Here is a 23192-nt window from a genome sequence, read left to right on the forward strand (position 1 = left end):
AACCACATAGTAGTATATGTAGTGAAAAATATGATCATTACACTTCAAAATAAACATATTATTCAACACATGTAGCAGTAGATTTGCTTCAGGAATGCTTTGAGGCATTGGGATCTGTGAAAGTTATGTAATATTTAGAGTTTTTTTCTATTAGTCAGGGCAGCTGCCATGAAGCCATGTGTCCTAAGCAAATGAGTAAGATCGTTCAGAATGTAGGGGAAGGGAGTGACACAGCTGTGATCCCAAAACAACACAGGATGTTTGGGCATTGGGAGCAATCATTATTTATAGAAATGCAGATGTTTGTATGCAAAGTATAGGTTTTTTCATCTTTGGAGCCAGAATGGGCTTATTAGTTGTCTTCTTTTTCTGTTTAAGAAAGAATTAAGAAGCATGTAGGTGACCATTTTTCAGCCTTTTCATTTCATACAATTTTAAGTTCAATAATTGTCATAACCCCTGATGTTTCCGTCTAGCTGGCCAGCTTCTAGCTGTTAGCTTGTAAGCTGAGCACTTACACGTTTACATTTCATTTTACATCTACATCTCATTTACATCTCAGGAGCATGACAGGGATCTCATACTGATGCCACATCATGTTCAAATAGGTCTTCTGACTACCAGTTCTGTCAGCCTAGCGATGCATTTCATCAGTTTTTGAAACTACATAAATCTTCATGTTTTACAGTTTTTTTGTGTTTTCAGGTTTGTGTTGAAATCTACAACACACGTAAACAAGCTCCTTTAGTTTACAGATGTAATTCTTGCCGCTCTTTAAAGCCTCATCCAGGCAGGGCTGCGGCTCCCCAGCAATAACTGATGGGAACATATTATTTGATCCGTGAATTAGTCAAGGAATGTTTGCATGCACTCACCAGCATCATAAGCTGTTCAAACACTTCACAACCTCTCTATGTCTATTTCAGTATCCCTTAGATTCTCAATTTTTTTACCACCTGTTGACTGACTATAGTCATAATACTAGGTGGTTACTTAAGTTTGTTAATTCCGTTTATGCGTAGTTCATGTAATTGAGTTGTACTTTCTTTCTGTGTGGATTAGTTTTTGTTGTGCATTCCTATCCTATTTTTGTAGACAAAGTAGAAAACGCTGCATGTTGAATAAATTGAAACATATTGCTTGCATCCTGTCGGAACAGATAATGTTGTACTACAATGCTATTTGGACTATTGTGGTGTTAAGCACAGATTATTTCACCTCAAACATGAGCTTCATAAATCTACCACACTCACAAGGTGGAAAGGGAATCCTTATGTTGAACCACTTTTGCTTGCCAGGCAGAAGTTAAATGTGGGACACATGACAGATATGGTAAGTTTCACAGCTGTTGCTTACATGAGTGGCACTTGTTGCTGGTACATCTTATGTTTCAGGTTTCCGTTAATAAATGCACATCCTCAATTTGTGATAATGCCTAACTAAAATAGTACATTTATATTTTATAATAAACATGTATGAAAGTCTATCTTAATATTTAATTGTTACATTTTTTAATTGTCTGATTAAAAAATACTAAACGAAGAATACACTTAAAAAGTAAATTATTTCAGCAATAGTGAATACGTTCACAGTTTCCCAGGAAATAAATACTGAAAAATAATAATACAGACTCCTCATATTTAGGTTTCCATGTAAGAGATATACCTGTGCTTGTCACACTCATATGTCAAGCTATTAACACTTCTACTGACTCTGCAGACATAGCTTCAAGTCCATTTTTGGTCCCTTGCAGTGCATGTTGAATGTCAACCTCGTTCCAGTTGTCGAGCAATATCATTTTTAAATGTCACAGGCAATAGTGTTGAACTTGCAGTGTGGAAAACACTCTGAAAATGTAATTGTAAGTGACATGGTTTTTTAATGGTTTTGCAATCTGATAAAAATCCTGTTGTACAAATGATTTTCATTCCAAATCAATTTTTTCTGAAAATAAAGTGTCACCAATAGCCACTTAGATCACACTTGCAACCGATTAATAGTTGTCTTTGATTATATGTTTTAATGTAGGTGCACACATTGTTTTTTGTATATGATCTAACTAGTTTGGCTTCTGCATATTTTACTAAATATTTATTTAGCTAGTATACATACATACTATATTTTTATTGATTTTGAGTAACAAGTGCGGCTGACCACTCTTATAAGAGTCATACAGTAGCCTATATGAGTATTCAAGTTGTGGTTCAAGGATTTACTGAGCAGTCTCAGTCTTGCCTGTGGCTTCCAAAAATAGCCCGTAAATGAGATTATGCAATGAATATATCTATTCCTGTGCTTAGGTTAGGACTAAAGTGAATTAAGTGATACTGTCGGTTGTTTCCGTTTCAGCTGCACACACCACCTTCAACTCAAATGTTAAGGACTTTTTTTTGCTATTTTTGGTGACTGGTTTGCTGAGAATGTTTTAATCCCTCCTCAGGGGGCATCAACAATGTTACATGTTGTACAAATTAATAAACAGTTTAGATTTACTTATTCACTAACAAAATCAATCTTTATTAAATAGCATCTGTAAAAACTTGGTTACCGTTAAAGATAAGAAAAGATAACAGAAAAATTATTCAAATCTCATCTCAACATCCTTTATTGGAAAATAAAGTGGTAAGAGTTCTGTAGACAGAATATCATATCAACAGTTTAACATTTATTGTTTTGGCATGAATTGTATGATATTGTATGATTTAACACATAAACTTTACTCAGCAGCTTCTTTACCCTGTAAAAAACAAACATTACATTACATTACATGTCATTTAGCTGACGCTTTTATCCAAAGCGACGTACAATAAGTGCATTCAACCATAGGGTACAAACTCAGGAGAACAAGAAACAAGAAAGTGCAATTTCCTCAAATAAGCCAATTTGCTATAGATGAGTGATGTTACAAGTACAATTTAAGTGCTACAATTTGTTAGTCTTTAGTCGAGGTAGAGTCTGAAGAGGTGTGTCTTTAGTTTGCGGCGGAAGATGTGAAGGCCCTCTACAAACAAAGGATTGGGTTAATTTGAATACACTTAAGGTGACAGTCATTTTGATCAGTTCATTTTACAGTATTTAAACATAATTCCTTGTAAAGTAAATATAATAGAAACTGATCAAAATCTGATCAAACACATTTACAGATACATCAAAGAATAATCCATCCATCCATCTGCGAACAGCTTATCCTGCACACAGGTTCGCAGGGTTGTGCTGGAGTTTATCCCAGCCAACTTCAGACAGATAGAAAGGATACACCCTGGATTGGTCGCCAGCCAATCGCAGGGCTACACAGAGACATGCAACTATTCACACTCACATTCAGACACCTCCGGGCAGTTTAGAGTGTCTTTGGACTGAGGGAGGAAGCTGGAGTACCCAGAGAGAACCCACGCAGACACAGGGAGAACATGCAGATTTCACACAGAAAGGCTGCTGGGCGGAGTCAAACCCAGGACCTTCTTGCTGTGAGGCGACCGTGCTAACCACCACACCACTGCGGCGCCCTCAAAGAATAATTAACTAAATTACCTGAATTAACTAAAATTGCATTTAGTTACCTTGCCAGAGTCATGGGTTTTTGCTCTCAGCTTGTTGACCTGGGACTCTGCAATGTCTGCACGCTCCTCAGCCTCCTCCAGCACGTGCCCGACCTTCCTACACTTGGACAGATGAGCATTGGCCTGTTCCTCCTGGAAAACAAGAAAAACCAATCATACATATGCAAATATTAATATTTTAAATGGTAACAGTAATGGAGAATTTGGTCTTTCTTTATTTTCAGTGTCTGTACCTGATAGGTGAGCTCCTTCACTCTCCTCTCATATTTACGGACACCCTTTACGGCATCTGCTCCACGTCTCTACTCAGCCTAAACCTCTGTCTCAAGCTCACGCACCTTTAAAAAACGATGAGAAAATGAATGATTTTCCGTATTTTTTTAAAGTCTTGATTTAGCTGTACAAATCATAAGAGGACTTTCTTACCCTGGACTCCAGTTTCTGGAGCTGCTTCTTGCCACCCTTCATGGCCAGGTTCTCAGCCTCATCCAGGCGGTGCTGCAGGTCCTTAATAGCGACCTCCAGATTCTTCTTCATCATCCAAGGTGAGCACTCATGTCTTGCTCCTTCTTCAGCTCTTCAGCCATCATAGCAGCCTGGAGAAGACATCATAACATGTTGTTTGACAAAAACTAAAAAAGTACATTTGAGTAAAAGGAACAACAATGGAATTCAACCCTACATCAGTGATGGCCTTCTTGGCCTTCTCTTCTGCATTCCTTGCTTCCTGAACAGTGTCATCCACTTCACCCTGGACCTGGACCAGGTCAGTCTCAAGCTTCTTCTTGGTGTTCATGAGACTTGTGTTCTAAAAGATACAACCATTTTAATCACATGTCATATTGTTACATTATCTTACATGTCTTTATACAGTTGAATTATTGAAAAACCTCTCTCACTCTCACCTGAGAGTGCAGAAGTCCAACACGCTCACTGGCGTCCACCAACTCCTGCTCCGCGATTTTGCGGCTTCTCTCTGTCTGTTCCAGAGCAGCTCTGAGTTCCTCAATTTCAGCCATCATAAGACCGTTCCTGCGATCTACCATGGCAGCTTGTTCCTTGAAGTCTTCCTGGGCACTAACAGCATCGTCAAGGTGCAGTTGTTCATCCTGGGGAAAACATCATGAAATTGTTCCTATGAATGACATCATATCCCTTTACTGACCATGGTTTGTGGAGCAACTCTGTGTCTTACGATACCTTTAGCTGTGCCTGCACGTTCCACAGCTGCTTCTGGGACTCAGCAGCCTGGCGATTGGCGTGGCTCAGCTGAATCTCCATTTCATTCAGGTCTCCCTCCATCTTCTTCTTGATTCTCAGAGCATCGTTCCTGCTCCTGACCTCAGCGTCCAAAGTGCTCTGCATAGAGTAAGTGATTCTCTGGCTTTTCCCCTTGATCTGCTCCATCTCCTCATCTTTCTCTGCCAGCTTCCTGTCCACTTCACCCTTAATCTGGTTCAGCTCCAGCTGGACACAGAGGATCTTGGGCTCCTCGTGTTCAAGAGTTCATCAACATCAATCATTGAAACATCAATAAATTAAATATTTATATCTCACTTTATACCTTTTAACATTCGTCACATGATTTAGAATTTCAATTTAGAAGATGTAAATTTGATTTGATCTGATTGCCAGTGTTACCTCAGCTTCTTCAAGAGCTGTCTGGATCTCAGCCTTCTCCGTTTCCACCTGCTTGCTGGACTTCTCCAGCTCATGGATCCTCTTGCCATTCTCACCAATTTGTTCAGTCAGATCTGAGATCTCCTCTGCAGATAGATACATTTTTTTAAGAGAGTAAACATAAATACTGTTTTCTAACGCTTAAATTTGGTTGAGTACAATTCAACGTTTTCATGATGTAGAACTCACGTTGTAGGTTCTTGTTTTCTCGCTTCATTGTCTCCAGCTGATCCAGAGCTTCCTCATAAGAGTTCTTCATCTTGAACAGCTCAGTGCTGAGAGATCGAGCCTCCTTCTGTGCTCCCTCAAGCTCGGCCTGACCCTCCTCGTACTATTTTTCCCACTCCGCTAACACCTGAATCAGACAATTACTACAGTTCAGTACAGTTTGTCGTACTATAAAGACATATATATGTATATCCATGTGTTTATACATCACTATTATTGTTATTATTGTAAGTAGAGTATGCTACCTTGTCAAAGTTCCTCTGCTTCTTGTCAAAGTTGGAAGCGAGACCGTTGGCCCTCTCCACATCGATCATGAGGTCCTCCACCTCATTCTGCAGCCTCTGTTTGGTTTTCTCAAGAGAGGCGCACTTGGAGCCAGCTTTTTCCTGTTTAGAAAATGATGAATATGTTGCTGAACAAGTGAAAAACTCATTTTTACAAAAACGTTCTTCAATATATATTATATTTTTTTAAGAATAAAATATAAAAAAGACATATTCTCATAACCAGCATGAATGCACAAAAGCAGTGCAATAACTAACTGCATGTGACATGAATAAATACAGTTATATATACAAAATTATTTAACAAGCAATACATCTGCCAGTTGAGAATCTTGGGAATGCTACACTTTTCCGATGGCTATTTTATTATTTGAATGTTACTCACTTGGATTCCTCAAGCTCCTCAGAGCGCTGAATTGTATCAGTTTCATACTTAGTCCTCCACTGAGCCACCTCACTGTTGGCCTTGGACATTCCACGCTGAAGCTCAGCCTTGGCCTCCTGCTCCTCCTCAAACTGCTCCCTCAGCAGATCACAGTCATGGCGAGCAGATTGCATTCCATGGGCAAGAGCATTCTTGGCCTGTTTGTAAAGGTTATTTATGAATATACACAATTTCTAAATTCTGAAAGAAATAAAACCTATACACACTTACTCAATACCCTCTTACTTTAACTTCCTCTTCAACCTGTCTCTTGAGCTCCTCAATCTGTTGAGTGAAGGCCTGTTTGCCTCTGGTCAGCTGGGAGACAAGGGCTTCTTTCTCCTCAAGTTGACGGCTGAACTCACCTTGGATCATGATACATTCGTTAGTTTCTTAATAACATGCACAACAAATCATTCAAGAATAACTTCTACATACCATTTTCTGTGAGGAGACATGCTTTGTGTGCATTTGAGACATTGATCTGACGAACATTTTCATCATTCTTGGTCTTCAGTTCGCTAAATTGGTCCTCAAGAGTACGGCACATCTTTTCAGGATTTCCCTAATGAGTTAAAGAGAGATGAGATCATTGATCAGATTGTATTAATTAGATGGAATGCATCATTTACAACAGGGGTGTCAAAGTCAAATGGACGGAGGGCCAAATAAAAAATTTAGCTACAAGCCGAGGGCCGGACTGTTCGAATGTTCATTGAAAATTTTTTAAATGACGCATATAGTCTAGTGAACCTAATTGAACCTACTGAAAACCTAACAAATATATTCCAATATGATCAGATAAATAAAGAAATATTTTCTTATGGCTCTGTCAGTAATCTTTAATTTTCAACAGACACAAAAGACAAATTTCCTTTATATAAAAATCCCCATAACATGAACATTAAATGAAAGAAACCGGTATTCAAGGCACCATCAGTAGCCTATATTTTCTATTTTAGCAAAAGTGGGCTAAATTTACTTCAAAGAAAAAAACAATAATAGCAATTTTCTATCATCCACTCAACTGAAATATTTTTAAAATATAATTGGATTGAAATACAATAAAATAAAGTGCAAAAATCTATTAATCAAAAACAACACTTTGTTTAAGGAGAAGTAACATGCAGTGAAAACAAATATTAAACTTTAACTTTTAAACTTGAACTGAGTAAAAACTCTAAATATGTGATTGCACAGTAATGTTCACTTGTTTGAGGTTGAGGGTGATACTTGGTGGTGTCCCATCTTTTCCACAAGTTCATCAATGTTCGGGGTAAGGCTCTGAGCTGAGGAAATCCTCAGAATTGAGTGGAGGTGTTCAGCAGTAAGTCGACTTCTGTGTGATGTTTTGTTCAAGTTCATCAAAGAAAACAGTTGTTCACACAGGTATGTGCTGCCAAACATAGACAACGTTTGAGCAGCCTGGATGCGCAGCTGGGGCATTGTGTCGGGGAGGAAACGGGCGAACTCCGCAGCACCCACTGCCGCATATTTTGCCCTCAGTGCATCATTGCATTGGAGGTCAATCAACTCCATTTGGAGGTTTGGTGGTGAGCTTTCCACGTCAACAGCAAATGGGTTACCGAGCAGTTCCAACCTGCTTTTTTGTGCTTCAAAGTCAGCAAATTGGCGTCGAAAGTCAGCGGCAAGCATACCTATTTTATCAGCCAACTGTGCGCTCGGGAACGCACTGGTAGAGAGCTTCTCTTTCATGGTCTGGCAGCTGGGAAAGTGGCTCAAATTTTCTTTCCGCATCTGCGTCTCCCACAGAGTCAGTTTGGTTTTAAATGCCTTCACTGTACTGTACATATCAGAGATGACACGATCCCGACCCTGCAGCTGCAAGTTCATTGCATTCAGATGACTCGTAATGTCACACAGAAAAGCCATTTCACACAGAAACATTTCGTCTCGGAGTTGTGTTGTGTCTTTCCCTTTGCTGTCCAAGAACAGACAAATCTCCTCACGAAGCTCGAAACATCTTTGAAGCACCTTTCCCTGGCTTAGCCATCGCACCTCTGTGTGATAAGGCAAATCACCATGCTCCGTTTCTAACTCCGTCAGAAATGCCTTGAACTGGCGGTGATTCAAACCTTTGGCTCTGATAAAGTTAACTGTGCGCGTGATGATGCTCATTACATGCTCCATTTTCAAGGCTTTACCGCACAACGCTTCCTGGTGTATGATACAATGATAAGCTGTCAGCTCACCTGTCGCGTTTTCCTCTTGCATCTTTTCCCGTATCTTCGCCACCAGTCCGCTCCTGTGTCCACACATCGCAGGTGCTCCGTCGGTTGTCAAACCCACGAGTTTTTCCCAAGGCAGCTCCATCTCATTTACACATCTTGACACCTCTTCATACAAATCATGCCCCGTAGTTGTGCCATGCATAGGACGTAAAGCCAAAAACTCCTCTGTCACGGAGTCCACTCCGCGGATGAAAATTGACAACTGGGCAATGTCAGAAATGTCGGTGCTCTCATCCACAGCCAAGGAATATGCAATGAAATCTTTTCCCTTTTTCACAAGCTGCTCTTTTAGATTGATGGACAACTGGTCTACTCTCTCGGCAATGGTGTTTCTGCTCAGACTCACATTTAAAAAGAGTTGCCTTTTTTCTGGGCAAACTTCGTCACAAACTTTAATCATGCAGTTTTTGATGAAATCCCCCTCCGTAAATGGCCGGGCTGATTTAGCGATCTCTTCTGCCAAAATAAAACTGGCCTTGACAGCAGCCTGGCCTTGTGATTTGGCTTTTTTGAACAGAGCCTGTCGAGATTTGAGGCCTCGTTTTAATTCCTCTGCCTTTTGTAGCCTTTGTTCCATGTCCATATTCTTGTTTTTGTCCGCGTGTTTCGTTTCATAATGTCGTCTCAGATTATACTCTTTCAGTACCGCCACACTTTCTCCACACAGAAGACACACAGGTTTTCCAGCTACCTCCGTGAACAAATACTCCGACTCCCACCTTGTTTGAAACCCCCGGTTCTCAGTGTCCACCTTCTGTTTTGCCATTTTTGATGGGTATCTGAAAGTTAATTTTACTGTGATGCTGACAACTGCTGTGCCAATAAATATTGAAATGAAGCAACCTACTGCTCGGTGCGTCACCGTTGCATTGTGGGAAATGTAGTATTGGTGCGTGTAAAAGATCTGCGGGCTGCCGGCTTGCTGCGGTCTGCGGGCCGGTTCTAATAATAAATCAAGATCATCCCAGGGGCCGTAAAAAACCTTCTCGCGGGCCGGATGTGGCCCGCGGGCCTTGACTCTGACATATGTGATTTACAATGAATTTGGGTACTAAATAGTATGTCATTCATTTTGTACCTTTGCTTTAGCAACAGCCTCCATGTTGCTGGAGAGGTCATCGATCTCCATCTTGTATTCACTCTTTTCCTTCTCAAGCTTCTGCTTCACACGCTGGAGGTTGTCGATCTGCTCACCCAGCTCAGCAACGCTGTCAGCCTGCTTCTTGCGGAGAGCAGCAGCAGTGGATTCATGCTGCAGAGTGGACTCCTCAAGGTCGCGACGGAGCTTCTGGAACTCAGCCTCACGCTTCTTGTTCATCTCAATCTGAGCAGCAGTCGCACCCCTGGCCTCTTCCAGCCTCTCACTGATCTCCTCAAGTTCCCTGGAGAGGTCAGCTCTCTCCCTCTCCACCTTGGCACGAGCAGCACGCTCAGCCTCAATCTCTTCCTCCAGTTCTTCAATGCGGGCCTGTTGAATGTAGGCGTTATCTCTTTCAATGAGCTTTTACTTTTGATACACAAAAATGTATGACATGGGTGCAGTAATGTTTTGTCAAACACAATATGTCACCTGAAGCTCCTTGATCTTTTTCTGAAGCTGAGCACCCAGTGACTGCTCATCTTCAATCTTGCTAAGGAACTGACTCATTTCAAAGTCCTTCCTGAGATAATTACAAATAAAAAAAACTTAGTTCATGCAGTAAACAGAACACAATATGGTTATTTTACGAATTCAAAAAAGTACATTACTTTTTGATCTTCTCATCAGACTGCTGTTTGTTATTCTCAAGATCCATTATGTATTCCTGGGGAAGTTTCAGATCACCCTCAAGCTTTCTCTTGAATTTCTCAAGGTCCATGCGAAGCTTCTTCTCTTGCTCCAGAGAACCCTCAAGCTGAACCAGTGTTCATTTCGTCGACAAAAACTATGACGAAAATTATTCCATGACTAAGACAAGACGTGACGAAAACGATCTTAAAAAATAAAAACTTAAAACTTAAAAATAAAAATGACTAAATCTATTCTAACTTTCGTTAATGAGACGAGACGAGACAAACATGTTGGTGGTTCACAAAGTCACAATACTTTTTCCCCCAAAATTTGCACGCAGCTGACAGACAACAGAAAACAGGCAACAGACAGGCAAAGTAGTCTCACGTATTTATTATTGAGTGTGGCCAACGAAGCTGAGCCAAACTACTTGTTATCTGAAAGCTTTATTGAGTGTGGCCAGCGAAGCTAAGACAAACTCCTTGTAATCTCACTTAGCTATTGAGTGCGGGCAGCGAAGCTGAGCCAAAATCCTTATTATCTCACTGGCTTATTGACTGTGGCCAGCAAATCTGAGCCAAACTCCTTCTAATCTAACATAGTTATTGAGTGTGGCCAGCGAAGCTGAGCCAAACTCCTTGTAATCACACACACTCATCATTGAGTGTGGCCAGCGAAGCTGACCCAAACTCCTTCTAATCTCACTTACTTATTGAGTGTGGGCAGCGAAGCAGAGCCAAACTCCTTGTAATCTCACTTACTTATTGAGTGCACTGCATGAAAAGTGGGATTTTCGGCAGTATGCGGCACTGTAAATTCTCGTGGAATTTCAGGTTTGCGGCAATTTGCGGGCAACGCCGAAAACTGCCGTAAATTGTCAGAAATTGATGTGGGCCTCCCTTGGCAGTTGTCCCCCCATGACCCCCCTCCTCCTAATTCTAGGGGAGGCTTTGACATGTAAATGAAAATGCTGTGAGCTATACAAACGCAAATCAGGGTCGCAGAGGGAGTTTTAGCCCAGGTGACATTTTTTTAAAAGGTAAGAAAATCTCTGGTACAAATAAATCAGGCTCAGTAGCCTAATTATAGACTCTTACATTTGAGCTTGAATTGATTTATTTAATTCAAATATGCTAGATTACTGTGTACGCCATTAGCAATGGCAAATGTTATGTAAAAAAGATACACAAAATAACTTCTTTAAAAAATTAGTTTTAATCAAGGTAAAATGAGCATTCCATGCAAACAACATTTGAATCAGCATGAGGGGTCTGCAGAGATCACAGTCTCCTAGAGCTCGACTACAGTGCATAGTGGCAGGACTACAGTGACCTTCTCTTTGGTCTTGCTTAAATGCACAGAGGATGTATTAACCACACATCTTGTAGCAATGCGCTCAACTGGCAGAAATGATGCTGGGTATGACGTGTCTGTTCCCTGCAAGCCCCAAACTTCTATTGGCTTTCCATAAAAATGTCTGTCCGGGTGGGGATGAAGCCAGGAAACTTGTGCAAGAACATGTTTAAATCCCGTACCCTTTGACACAACATTAACAACTATAAACTGCTTTATAATGGCTGGTCGTAGTTCTGCTAGAGGGTCAAGGACGGGTTCCTCAAAACTGTTAGTGTTTCCACACCACTTAGCATGAACATATGCTGACCTTTCTGCTCTGCATCTATCGATTGAGTAAGTTACATTCATATATGTTACCCGTTTACATGTCACGGCAAAACATTCAACCTCAGTGACACAAGGGTACATCTGATGATACATTGTCAACATTGCATGTATGTCAGACTCATCCCAGATTGTCTGGTGGAATGGAGAAAGAGGCACCACTGTACAGTTTTCTAGGGAAAGTCGTTCTGCTGACACCAAAACCCTGCTTTACATAAAGCATATCAGCTGTTTCAAAGTCCCAACCATTTGTCTTCCTAAAATACTGGTCCTTCCGTATAACAATAACCTTGTATGTGATTGGAGGACCCTTAGACTCCTCGTCCAATCACGTGTGAGGTCATAGGCATGACTGATACAGCAGTACTTGCAAGACGAGCATACAAACAGACACGTGTGTGTTACTATATTCAGAAGAACTGTATCTCCAGTTCCTTTGTTTGGTCTTTGCTGCTTCGTGAATAATGGCTGGACGACGTCTCGCGTTCAACTCGCCTTCAACTCCTCTCCGCGGTCACCAACTTTCGGCCAGTCCGCAGACAGACGAGAAGAAGCTGCTGAATGCTCTCAGTGGATCGTCTCGTCAACTCCAACAACAAACTGCCGATATCAACGAGCGGTTCGCTCCACTGGAGCGTTCGGGACTCTTCGGGTTTCTGTCCATGGAGGAGAAGTCGGCGGCTCTGGAGGAACTGACTCAAAGGCGGTGACCTCGTATTTGCTCCGAGAAAAAAGTCAAAATTTCGATTTAGACGTCATTGTGTGTAAGTGACACTGTTTACTGTTTCTCCTTCCTTGTTAAATGTTACTGTGACTTGCGTTTGATTTTTTTTTAAATTCATACCACACTCATTTAATTGTTTTACAGCCGCCTGTAAGACGTATTATGAGACGGTACGCAGGAGCTTCAGGTTTTCCCAGCCGGAACACTTATTGCGGGCGGAAGCTGCGAAGAATTCAGCGCGGAGTCGAGCGAGAAGAAAGAGGGTCAGAGTTTATTTGCTGACTTTTTTCAGGTGCATTGATAGATGTGTTGTGTCCATACACATCGCATCGCACAGTACTGATTCATTGTTGTTTTTACAGCTGCTGGAATCGAGACAAAGTGTTCTGGCTGATGACGAGGTGGAACTCTGGAAATCCACCACCATAGAGCTCACGTCGGACGGAGAGGATGGCGTTGTTGGCGGGGTCTCGGGGTGGATTGTACGGTCACCGCCATTTCTGAGTGTAGTCCCGGTTAGAGGCGACTCAGAAATACCGAGCCAACTCAAAAATAGAGAGCCACACACACTAGGCGCCTGCACAACAGACCTGCCTCGGAAAACACGGCGCCAGTGACGGTCTACAACCCCGAGGAGGCAAACGGAAAGTTTACTGAGCTGTAGTTTTTTAAACTGCCTTGACCCAAGTGTGGGCAGATCCTCATTTTGTATATAGTTGTTGTTTGTATGTTGTTAATAAAGCTTTTTCTTGCATAAACATTTTCCTGGCAAATGTTCATTTTCTCTATGAATTCATTGATGTCCTGGTTGGTATCCTAATAAAAATGTAGTAGCCTACATAGGATAACAATGAAATGAATATACAGCATAATATGAATATACAAATATATATAAATAAAATGAGGCAGGTGACCAATAGCGACAGATCTGCCAACCAATCACGAGCGATTGAAAGTTGTGATTTCATCCAATCATGAACAAGGAAACTCAAGCCTGGTCTTCCCAGGTGAGGTTTTGCTGCCAATCACGAGTGATTTTACTTGTTAGAAGGTTGTGGTTTCATCCAATAAGGAGTAAGGATATTCAAGACCGCTCCGCCACCCGCGGTTTGGCTGCATTCATATGCTAATTCGGGCCATTCGCACCTCCGCCAGCTCTCCACATACGTCATGGTTCGTTTGCCTTGTAATCTCACATACTTAATGAGTGTTGCCAGCGAATCTGAGCAAAACTCCTTGTAATCTCACATACTTATTGAGTGTGGCCAGAAAAGCTGAGCCAAACTCATTGTCTCACTGGCTTATTGAGTGTGGCCAGCGAAGCTGAGCCAAACTCCTTATTATCTCACAGGCTTATTGAGTGTGGCTAGCAAAGTTGAGCCAAACTCCTTGTAATCTTACAAACCTATTGAGTGTTGCCAGCGAAGCAGAGCCAAATTCCTTGTAATCTAACGTACTTATTATTCAGTATGGCCAACGAAGCTGAGCCAAACTCCTTGTAATCTCACATACCTATTGAGTGTGGCCAGCGAAGCTGAGCCAAACTCCTTGTAATCACAAATACTCATCATTGAGTGTGGCCTGCGATGCTGACCCAAACTCCTTGCAATCTCACATACTTAAAGAGTGTTGCCAGCAAAGATGAGCCAAACTCCTTGTAATCTCAAATACTTTTTGAGTGTGGCCAGCGAAGCTGAGCCAAACTCCTTCTAATCTCATTTACTAATTGAGTGTGGCCAGCGAAGCTGAGACAAACTCCTTGTAATCTCACTTACTTATTGAGTGTGGCCAGCGAAGCTGAGCCAAACTCCTTGTAATCACACATACTCATCATTGAGTTTGGCCAGCGAAAGTGAGACAAACTCCTTCTAATTTCATTTACTTATTGATTGTGGCCAGCGAAGCTGAGACAAACTTCTTGTAATCTAACATACTTAATGAGGGTTGCCAGCGAATCTGAGCCAAAGTCTTTGTAATCTCACATACTTAATGAGTGTTGCCAGCGAAGCTCAGCGGAACTCCTTGTAATCTCACATACTTATTGAGTGTGGCCAGCAAAGCTGAGCCAAACTCCTTGTAATCACAAATAGTCATCATTGAGTGTGGCCAGCGAAGCTGAGACAAACTCCTTATCATCTCACTGCCTTATTGAGTGTGGCCAGCGAAGCTGAGCCAAACGCCTTGTAATCTCACATACATAATGAGAGTTGCCAGCGAAGCAGAGCCAAATTCCTTGTAATCTCACATACCTATTGAGTGTTGCCAGCGAAGCTGAGACAAACTCCTTATAATCTCACTTACTAATTGAGTGTGGCCAGCGAAGCTGAGACAAACTCCTTCTAATCTAATTTACTCATTGAGTGTGGGCAGCGAAGCTGAGGCAAACTCCTTGTAATCTCACATACTTAATGAGTGTTGCCAGCGAAACTGAGAAAAACTCCTTGTAATCTCACATACTAATTGAGTGTGGCCAGCAAAGCTGAGACAAACTCCTTCTAATCTCACTCACTTATTGAGTGTGGGCAGCGAAGCTGAGCCAATCTCCTTGTAATCACACATACTCGTCATTGAGTTTGGCCAGCGAAACTGAGACAAACTCCTTCTAATTTCATTTACTTATTGAGTGTGGCCAGCGAAGCTGAGACAAACTTCTTGTAATCTAACATACTTAACTAGGGTTGCCAGCAAAGATGAGCCAAAGTCTTTGTAATCTCACGTACTTAATGAGTGTTGCCAGCGAAGCTCAGCGAAACTCCTTGTAATCTCACATACGTATTTAGTGTTGCCAGCGAAGCTGAGCCAAACTCCTTGCAGTCACAAATACTCAGCATTGAGTGTGGCCAGCGAAGCTGAGACAAACTCCTTATCATCTCACTGCCTTATTGAGTGTGGCCAGCGAAGCTGAGCCAAACACCTTGTAATCTCACATACTTAATGAGTTTTGCTAGCGAATCTGAGCAAAACTCCTCGTAATCTCACGTACTTATTGAGTGTGGCCAGAAAAACTGAGCCAATCTCATTATCTCACTGGCTTATTGAGTGTGGCCAGCGAAGCTGAGCCAAACTCCTTATTATCTCAAAGGCTTATTGAGTGTGGCTAGCAAAGCTGAGCCCGACTCCTTGTATTCTTACAAACCTATTGAGTGTCGCCAGCGAAGCAGAGCCAAAATCCTTGTAATCTCACATACCTATTGAGTGTGGCCCGCGAAGCTGAGCCAAACTCCTTGTAATCACAAATACTCATCATTGAGTGTGGCCTGCGATGCTGACCCAAACTCCTTGCAATCTCACATACTTAAAGAGTGTTGCCAGCAAAGATGAGCTAAACTCCTTGTAATCTCAAATACTTTTTGAGTGTGGCCAGCGAAGCTGAGACAAACTCCTTGTAATCTCACATACTTAATGAGTGTTGCCAGCGAAACTGAAAAAAACTCCTTGTAATCTCACTTACTTATTGAGTGTGGCCAGCGAAGCTGAGCCAAACTCCGTGTAATCACACATACTCATCATTGAGTTTGGCCAGCAAAAGTGAGACAAAGTCCTTCTAATTTCATTTACTTATTGATTGTGGCCAGCGAAGATGAGACAAACTTCTTGTAATCTAACATACTTAATGAGGGTTGCCAGCGAATCTGAGCCAAAGTCTTTGTAATCTCACATACTTAATGAGTGTTGCCAGCGAAGCTCAGCGGAACTCCTTGTAATCTCACATACTTATTGAGTGTGGCCAGCGAAGCTGAGCCAGACTCCTTGTAATCTTACAAACCTATTGAGTGTCGCCAGCGAAGCAGAGCCAAATTCCTTGTAATCTCACATACCTATTGAGTGTGGCCCGCGAAGCTGAGCCAAGCTCCTTGTAATCACAAATACTCATCATTGAGTGTGGCCAGCGATGCTGACTCAAACTCCTTGTAATCCCACATACTTAATGAGCGTTGCCAGCGAAGCTGAGCCAAATTCCTTGTAATCACAAATACTCAGCAGCGAGTGTGGCCAGCGAAGCTGAGACAAACTCATTATCATCTTACTGCCTTATTGAGTGTGGCCAGCGAAGCTGAGCCAAACGCCTTGTAATCTCACATACTTAATGAGTTTTGCCAGCGAATCTGAGCAAAACTCCTCGTAATCTCACGTACTTATTGAGTGTGGCCAGAAAAACTGAGCCAATCTCATTATCTCACTGGCTTATTGAGTGTGGCCAGCGAAGCTGAGCCAAACTCCTTATTATCTCAAAGGCTTATTGAGTGTGGCTAGCAAAGCTGAGCCCGACTCCTTGTATTCTTACAAACCTATTGAGTGTCGCCAGCGAAGCAGAGCCAAAATCCTTGTAATCTCACATACCTATTGAGTGTGGCCCGCGAAGCTGAGCCAAACTCCTTGTAATCACAAATACTCATCATTGAGTGTGGCCTGCGATGCTGACCCAAACTCCTTGCAATCTCACATACTTAAAGAGTGTTGCCAGCAAAGATGAGCTAAACTCCTTGTAATCTCAAATACTTTTTGAGTGTGGCCAGCGAAGCTGAGACAAACTCCTTGTAATCTCACATACTTAATGAGTGTTGCCAGCGAAACTGAAAAAAACTCCTTGTAATCTCACTTACTTATTGAGTGTGGCCAGCGAAGCTGAGCCAAACTCCGTGTAATCACACATACTTAATGAGTGTTGCCAGCGAAACTGAAAAAAACTCCTTGTAATCTCACTTACTTATTGAGTGTGGCCAGCGAAGCTGAGCCAAACTCCGTGTAATCACACATACTCATCATTGAGTTTGGCCAGCAAAAGTGAGACAAAGTCCTTCTAATTTCATTTACTTATTGATTGTGGCCAGCGAAGCTGAGACAAACTTCTTGTAATCTAACATACTTAATGAGGGTTGCCAGCGAATCTGAGCCAAAGTCTTTGTAATCTCACATACTTAATGAGTGTTGCCAGCGAAGCTCAGCGGAACTCCTTGTAATCTCACATACTTATTGAGTGTGGCCAGCGAAGCTGAGCCAGACTCCTTGTAATCTTACAAACCTATTGACTGTCGCCAGCGAAGCAGAGCCAAATTCCTTGTAATCTCACATACCTATTGAGTGTGGCCCGCGAAGCTGAGCCAAACTCCTTGTAATCACAAATACTCATCATTGAGTGTGGCCAGCGATGCTGACTCAAACTCCTTGTAATCCCACATACTTAATGAGCGTTGCCAGCGAAGCTGAGCCAAATTCCTTGTAATCACAAATACTCAGCAGTGAGTGTGGCCAGCGAAGCTGAGACAAACTCATTATCATCTTACTGCCTTATTGAGTGTGGCCAGCGAAGCTGAGCCAAACGCCTTGTAATCTCACATACTTAATGAGTGTTGCCAGCGAATCTGAGCAAAACTCCTTTTTTTCTCACGGGTTTATTGAGTGTGGCCAGAAAAGATGAGCCAATCTCATTATCTCACTGGCTTATTGAGTGTGGCCAGCGAAGCTGAGCCAAACTCCTTATTATCTCACAGGCTTATTGAGTGTGGCTAGCAAAGCTGAGCCAGACTCCTTGTAATCTTACAAACCTATTGAGTGTTGCCAGCGAAGCTGAGACAAACTCCTTCTAATCTAATTTATTCATTGAGTGTGGGCAGCGAAGCTGAGGCAAACCCCTTGTAATCTTGCATACCCAATGAGTGTTGCCAGCGAAGCTGAGACAAACTCCCTATAATCTCACTTACTAATTGAGTGTGGCCAGCGAAGGTGAGCCAAACTCTTTGTAATCTCACATACCTATTGAGTGTGGCCAGCGAAGCTGAGCCAAACTCCTTGTAATCTCACATACCTATTGAGTGTGGCCAGCGAAGCTGAGCCAAACTCCTTGTAATAACAAATACTCATCATTGAGTGTGGCCTGCGATGCGGACCCAAACTCATTGCAATCTCACATACTTAAAGAGTGTTGCCAGCGAATCTGAGCAAAACTCCTCGTAATCTCACGTACTTGTTGAGTGTGGCCAGAAAAGCTGAGCCAAACTCATTATCTCACTGGCTTATTGAGTGTGGCCAGCGAAGCTGGGCCAAACTCCTTATTATCTCACAGGCTTATTGAGTGTGGCCAATGAAGCTGAGCCAAACTCCTTATTATCTCACTGGCTTATTGAGTGTGGCCAGCGAAGCTGGGCCAAACTCCTTATTATCTCACAGGCTTATTGAGTGTGGCCAGCGAAGCTGAGCTAAACTCCTTCTAATCTCATTTACTAATTGAGTGTGGGCAGCGAAACTGAGACAAACTCCTTCTAATCTAATTTATTTATTGAGTGTGGGCAGCGAAGCTGAGGCAAACTCCTTGTAATCTTGCATACCCAATGAGTGTTGCCAGCGAAGCTGAGCCAAACTCTTTGTAATCACACATACTTATTGAGTGTTGGCAGCGAAGCTGAGCCAAACTCCTCGTAATCTAAAATACTTATAATTGAGTATGGCCAACGAAGCTGAGCCAAACTCCTTCTAATCTCACTTACTTATTGAGTGTGGGCAGCGAAGCTGAGCCAAACTCCTTGTAATCTCACATACTAATGAGTGTTGCCAGCGAAACTGAGAAATACTCCTTGTAATCTCACATACTAATTGAGTTTGGCCAGCGAAGCTGAGACAAACTCCTTCTAATCTCACTTACTTATTGAGTGTGGGCAGCGAAGCTGAGCCAAACTCCTTATTATCTCACATACTTAATGAGTGTTGCCAGCGAAGCTGAGCCAAACTCCTTATTATCTCACGGGTTTATTGAGTGTGGCCAGCGATGTTGAGCCAAACTCCTTGTAATCTCACATACGTACTGAGTGTGGCCATCGAAGCTAAGACAATCTCCTTGTAATCACAAATACTCATCATTGAGTGTGGCCAGCGAAGCTGAGACAAACTCCTCATTATCTCACTGCCTTATTGAGTGTGGCCAGCGAAGCAGAGCCACACTCCTTGTAATCTCACATACTTAATGAGTGTCGCCAGTGAAGCTGAGCCAAACTCCTTATTATATCGCTGTCTTATTGAGTGTGGCCAGCGATGTTGAGCCAAACTCCTTATTATCTCACATATTTATTGAGTGTTGCCAGCGAAGCTGAGCCAAAATCCTTCTAATCACACATACTCATCATAGAGTGTGGCCAGCGAAGTTGAGCCAAACTCCTTGTAATCTCACATACTTAATGAGTGTTGCCAGCGAAGCTGAGCCAAACTCCTCCTTGCTGAGCCAAACTCCTCCTTGCTCAGCTTATGGCCACACTCCATAAGACAGTGAGATAAGTGAGTGTTGCCAGCGAAGCTGAACCAAAATCCTTGTGATCACACATACTCATCATAGAGTGTGGCCAGCGAAGCTGAGCCAAACTCCTTGTAATCTCACAGGTTTATTGAGTGTGGCCAGCGAAGCTCAGTCAAACTCCTTATTATCTCACTGTCTTATTGAGTGTGGCCAGGGATGTTGAGCCAAACTCCTTGTAATCTCACATACTAATTGAGTGTTGCCAGCAAAGCTGAGACAGACTCCTTCTAATGTAACTTACTTATTGAGTGTGGGCAGCGAAGATTAGCCAAACCCCTTGTAATCTCACATACTTAATGAGTGTTGCCAGCGAAGCTGAGCAAAACTCCTTGTAATCTCACATACTAATTGAGTGTGGCCAGCGATGTTGAGCCAAATTCCTTGTAATCACACATACTCATCATAGAGTGTGGTCAGCGAAGCTGAGCCAAACTCCTTGTAATCTCACATACTTAATGAGTGTTGCCAGCGAAGCTGAGCCAAAGTCCTTGTAATTACACATACTCATCATAGAGTGTGGCCAGCGAAGCTGAGCCAAACTCCTTATCATCTCACATACTTATTGAGTGTTGCCGACGAAGCTGAGCCAAAATCCTTGTAATCACACATACTCATCATAGAGTGTGGCCAGCGAAGCTGAGCCAAACTCCTTGTAATCTCACATACTTAATGAGTGTTGCCAGCGAAGCTGAGCCAAAATCCTTGTGATCACACATACTCATCATAGAGTGTGGCCAGCGAAGCTGAGCCAAACTCCTTGTAATCTCACAGGTTTATTGAGTGTGGCCAGCGAAGCTCAGTCAAACTCCCTATTATCTCACCGTCTTATTGAGTGTGGCCAGTGATGTTGAGCCAAACTCCTTGTAATCTCATATACTTAATTATTGTTGCCAGCGAAGCTGAGCCAAACTCCTTCCATTCTCATTTACTTATTGAGTGTTGGCAGCGAAGATGAGCCAAACTCCTTGTAATCTCACATACAAATTGAGTGTGGCCAGCGAAGCTGAGACAAACTCCTTCTAATCTCACTTACTTATTGAGTGGGGGCAGCAAAAATGAGCCAGACTCCTTATAATCTCAAATACTTAATGAGTGTTGCCAGCGAAGCTGAGCCAAAGTCCATGTAATTACACATACTCATCATAGAGTGTGGCCAGCGAAGCTGAGCCAAACTCCTTATCATCTCACATGCTTATTGAGTGTTGCCGACGAAGCTGAGCCAAAATCCTTGTAATCACACATACTCATCATAGAGTGTGGCCAGCGAAGCTGAGCCAAACTCCTTGTAATCTCACAGGTTTATTGAGTGTTGCCAGCGAAGCTGAGCCAAAATCCTTGTGATCACACATACTCATCATAGAGTGTGGCCAGCGAAGCTGAGCCAAACTCCTTGTAATCTCACAGGTTTATTGAGTGTGGCCAGCGAAGCTCAGTCAAACTCCCTATTATCTCACTGTCTTATTGAGTGTGGCCAGGGATGTTGAGCCAAACTCCTTGTAATCTCACATACTTAATTATTGTTGCCGGCGAAGCTGAGCCAAACTCCTTCTAATCGCATTTACTTATTGAGTGTTGGCAGCGAAGATGAGCCAAACTCCTTGTAATCTCACGTACTAATTGAGTGCGGCCAGCGAAGCTGAGACAAACTCCTTCTAATCTCACTTACTTATTGAGTGGGGGCAGCAAAAATGAGCCAGACTTCTTGTAATCTCAAATACTCAATGAGTGTTGCCAGCGAAGCTGAGCAAAACTCATTCTAATCTCACTTACTTATTGTGTGTGGGCAGCGAAGGTGAGCCAAATTCCTTGTAATCTCACATACTTATTGAGTGTTGCCAGCGAAGCTGAGCCAAACTCCTTATTATCTCACGGGTTTATTGAGTGTGGCCAGCGATGTTGAGCCAAACTCCTTGTAATCTCACATACGTACTGAGTGTGGCCATCGAAGCTAAGACAATCTCCTTGTAATCACAAATACTCATCATTGAGTGTGGCCAGCGAAGCTGAGACAAACTCCTCATTATCTCACTGCCTTATTGAGTGTGGCCAGCGAAGCAGAGCCACACTCCTTGTAATCTCACATACTTAATGAGTGTCGCCAGTGAAGCTGAGCCAAACTCCTTATTATATCGCTGTCTTATTGAGTGTGGCCAGCGATGTTGAGCCAAACTCCTTATTATCTCACATATTTATTGAGTGTTGCCAGCGAAGCTGAGCCAAAATCCTTCTAATCACACATACTCATCATAGAGTGTGGCCAGCGAAGTTGAGCCAAACTCCTTGTAATCTCACATACTTAATGAGTGTTGCCAGCGAAGCTGAGCCAAACTCCTCCTTGCTGAGCCAAACTCCTCCTTGCTCAGCTTATGGCCACACTCCATAAGACAGTGAGATAAGTGAGTGTTGCCAGCGAAGCTGAACCAAAATCCTTGTGATCACACATACTCATCATAGAGTGTGGCCAGCGAAGCTGAGCCAAACTCCTTGTAATCTCACAGGTTTATTGAGTGTGGCCAGCGAAGCTCAGTCAAACTCCTTATTATCTCACTGTCTTATTGAGTGTGGCCAGGGATGTTGAGCCAAACTCCTTGTAATCTCACATACTAATTGAGTGTTGCCAGCAAAGCTGAGACAGACTCCTTCTAATGTAACTTACTTATTGAGTGTGGGCAGCGAAGATTAGCCAAACCCCTTGTAATCTCACATACTTAATGAGTGTTGCCAGCGAAGCTGAGCAAAACTCCTTGTAATCTCACATACTAATTGAGTGTGGCCAGCGATGTTGAGCCAAATTCCTTGTAATCACACATACTCATCATAGAGTGTGGTCAGCGAAGCTGAGCCAAACTCCTTGTAATCTCACATACTTAATGAGTGTTGCCAGCGAAGCTGAGCCAAAGTCCTTGTAATTACACATACTCATCATAGAGTGTGGCCAGCGAAGCTGAGCCAAACTCCTTATCATCTCACATACTTATTGAGTGTTGCCGACGAAGCTGAGCCAAAATCCTTGTAATCACACATACTCATCATAGAGTGTGGCCAGCGAAGCTGAGCCAAACTCCTTGTAATCTCACATACTTAATGAGTGTTGCCAGCGAAGCTGAGCCAAAATCCTTGTGATCACACATACTCATCATAGAGTGTGGCCAGCGAAGCTGAGCCAAACTCCTTGTAATCTCACAGGTTTATTGAGTGTGGCCAGCGAAGCTCAGTCAAACTCCCTATTATCTCACCGTCTTATTGAGTGTGGCCAGTGATGTTGAGCCAAACTCCTTGTAATCTCATATACTTAATTATTGTT

General features: G+C 42.6%; 1 long non-coding RNA gene and 2 pseudogenes across 3 annotated transcripts; 1 reads left to right on the forward strand and 2 right to left on the reverse strand.

Annotated features, from left to right (window-relative positions):
- Nucleotides 1-2591: 2591 nt before the first annotated feature.
- On the reverse strand, nt 2592-10335 carry LOC120812228 (myosin heavy chain, skeletal muscle-like; annotated as a pseudogene). Its single transcript, XR_013455278.1, has 15 exons — nt 10178-10335; nt 9999-10089; nt 9507-9896; nt 6615-6741; nt 6423-6541; nt 6095-6334; nt 5714-5854; nt 5430-5595; nt 5202-5326; nt 4761-5051; nt 4466-4669; nt 4243-4368; nt 3987-4156; nt 3561-3898; nt 2592-2737 (listed from the first exon to the last, which is right to left on the reverse strand). The product of XR_013455278.1 is annotated as a myosin heavy chain, skeletal muscle-like (transcript).
- LOC120812209 (general transcription factor II-I repeat domain-containing protein 2 pseudogene) lies at nt 6993-9460 on the reverse strand (annotated as a pseudogene). Its single transcript, XR_013455111.1, has one exon. The product of XR_013455111.1 is annotated as a general transcription factor II-I repeat domain-containing protein 2 pseudogene (transcript).
- A 2212-nt stretch (nt 10336-12547) lies between the features above and the next one.
- LOC144391218 (uncharacterized) lies at nt 12548-13125 on the forward strand. The gene is made up of 3 exons (XR_013455112.1): nt 12548-12643; nt 12748-12866; nt 12966-13125. It is a non-coding gene; the product is annotated as an uncharacterized LOC144391218 (long non-coding RNA).
- Nucleotides 13126-23192: the final 10067 nt, after the last annotated feature.

This window comes from Gasterosteus aculeatus, chromosome Y (assembly GCF_964276395.1).
Source record: "Gasterosteus aculeatus chromosome Y, fGasAcu3.hap1.1, whole genome shotgun sequence".
NCBI lineage: Eukaryota > Metazoa > Chordata > Actinopteri > Perciformes > Gasterosteidae > Gasterosteus > Gasterosteus aculeatus.